The sequence below is a fragment of the Oratosquilla oratoria genome, chromosome 27 (assembly GCF_046742065.1).
Source record: "Oratosquilla oratoria isolate Oo_2021 chromosome 27, ASM4674206v1, whole genome shotgun sequence".
Classification (NCBI taxonomy): Eukaryota; Metazoa; Arthropoda; class Malacostraca; order Stomatopoda; family Squillidae; genus Oratosquilla; species Oratosquilla oratoria.
This window is the reverse complement of record NC_134803.1, coordinates 3,247,478-3,249,977: the sequence shown is the minus strand read 5'-3', so window position 1 is coordinate 3,249,977 and position 2,500 is coordinate 3,247,478. Positions and strand designations below refer to the sequence as shown.

The 2,500-nt window shown below is 39.2% G+C and overlaps 1 protein-coding gene across 1 annotated transcript in view; it reads left to right on the top strand.

Moving 5' to 3' along the window:
• Nucleotides 1–2,500, top strand: part of LOC143039861 (FMRFamide receptor-like) — a 275,372-nt gene that overhangs the window by 192,850 nt on the left and 80,022 nt on the right. The window lies entirely within an intron of this gene.

Sequence of the window (2,500 nt, the reverse complement as noted above, 5' to 3'; positions counted from 1 at the left end):
AAGAATGTTTGAAACGTCCGGATTGTTTTTCGTATTCAATTTCAAATAGGTTTTTATATTGTCAAAGTTTGCTTTCCTGAAGTCTGGTACTTGAACGTTATTTGTACTTTTTATTTTTTCCCAAATAATATTAAATCTTATTTCTTGATGATCGCTAAAGCCTAGACTATCGCCCACTATTATGCTGCTAATTTGGTGCTCATTATTTGTTAGAATTAAGTCCAGGGTATTTTGTCCCCTCGTAGGATCGGTAATCATTTGTTTTAGGAAATTATCCTGCACCACATCTAGGAATTGTTTCGCTTCATGATCTCCTATTAAAGTTTCCCAGTCAATGTTTCTATAGTTAAAATCTCCCATGATTACAACGTTTTTGTACTGGGACGCTCTGTGAATTTCATGAATTAGGGAATCAGTCTGCTCAATGCTAAGGTTAGGAGGTCTATACAAGACGCCAATAATAACTTTCTTATTCTTGCCTATAATCTCTACCCAAATAGATTCGGTACAGTCCTCTTCCTTAATCGAATTGTTGATAATACAGTTTAATGTATTTTTAACGAAAAGTGCTACACCTCCCCCATTCCTGCCGACCCTATCCTTATGAAAAAACTTATATCCTTCTATTTCGATTTCCGGAAGGAAATGTTTATCAGCCATGTTGATCCAGGATTCAGTAATGGCTATAATATCGAAATTTTCTACGCATGCTTTACCTCGCAGCAAATCAATTTTGTTAATTATGCTCCTACTATTTGTATAGTAAACTTTAAGTTTATCTTCCCTCCACCTGCTTTGGTGATTTTTTGTACAGTCCTCTAAGTTGTTTCTATTTCCTAAACTATATTCCGATACTTTCCCCCCTACTCCCACATAATCTACCCGAAAAAACCCTGTAGGATGCCTACTTCTCGCTCAAGGGATTCAGCAAGGAGCCGAAATCCTTTGGGAGACAAGTGCACTCCTTCCCTTGTGTATAGGTGATTCTTACCATAAAAGCGGTCCCAGTTGTCGACAAATGCCCATCCATTAGCCTTACAATGTTTTGCCAGCCTGCAATTCATTGCAATAGCCCTGGAATGCCACATGCCTCCAACTCTACGCCTCGGAAGGATTCCACATACTACAGGAACACCTCCCCTATTTCTGATCTTGTCTAGTGCATCTCGGTACCGCGCAAATAATTCCTCACTCCCTACCTTACCTATATCATTTCCTCCGGCACTTAAGCAAACTACTGGGTCCTTTCCTTCCCCTACTAGACACTCTTCAATCCTATCTCTAACATCACCTATGCCCGCGCCGGGGAAACACACCTGCGTCCTATGCTTCCTATCTTTGTCGCAGAAAACCCTGTCTAAATACCTCACTTGACTGTCTCCTACTACCAAAATCTTACCTGTGGGCAGGGATCCAGCGTCTGCCCTTTTCTTCTTCTCTTGGATTTCATTAGTTCCTTCTTCCTGCAGATTTGCCAGCACTTGAAACGAGTTTTTGCATTTCAGTGGGGCTGGTGAGGAATTTTTTCCACTTTTCCGCATCTTATTTCTCACCGTATTCCATCCATGCTCATCGCTAATATTGCCTTCCGTATCATGGGCCTTCGAGCGGAGAACTCGATTCTCCTCCTTAAGGCACTTAACAGCATCCTCCAAGGCTTCAATTCTACTAAATAGAGATTGTACCTCTTCGGCGCTGAACACAGTGACACATTCACTCGCCATATCGCTAGGAGTGTAAAGGAGTGTAAAGAAGAATTGGTAGCCAAAACATGTAATCTAATCATTTGTTTGCTAAAGGGAGGAAAAATACCAGAAAACAGGAAAGAGGCCAAAATCGTGCCAGTAGATAAAGGAGGAAACAAGGAAGAGCCAACAAATTACAGACCGGTTTTCTTTACAAGTAGCGTAGCCAAAATTTGTGAAAAATTAATCAAAAATAGATGGACAAAGCATTTGAAGGAGAACAAAATTCTAAATCTGAGACAGTTTGGATTCAGACAGGGAAGATCATATGCCACAAATCTGATCTGCTTTTACTCCAGGCTATTAGATATAATACAGGAAAGGGAGGGATGGGCTGATTGTGCTTTCCTAGATCTACAAAAAGCTTTGATAAAACGCCAAATAGAAAATTATTAGGAAAACTGAATACCATAGGAGGGGTTGTAATAGGGAGGCTAATGATATTCGGTATATGAATAGATTAATGAGTTTATGGCACGACAGAGACAAAGCGTGTACTAGAATCAAAGGTAATTTCTAGACTGCTCGACGTCAAGATTAGTCGGGAAAACTCTCTAACGAACGAGCAGAACATTTGGTTCTTACAATCATACATATTTATAAAACACAACCAATATATACAATGACAATAATGTACAATTTCATAATATTCATAAAAGGGGAAAACATGTATTTACCAATCTAACAACACGTATCTACAATAGACAATAAGTGTACAATGCCACAAGTACGTATGTATAATATACAGGAAAATT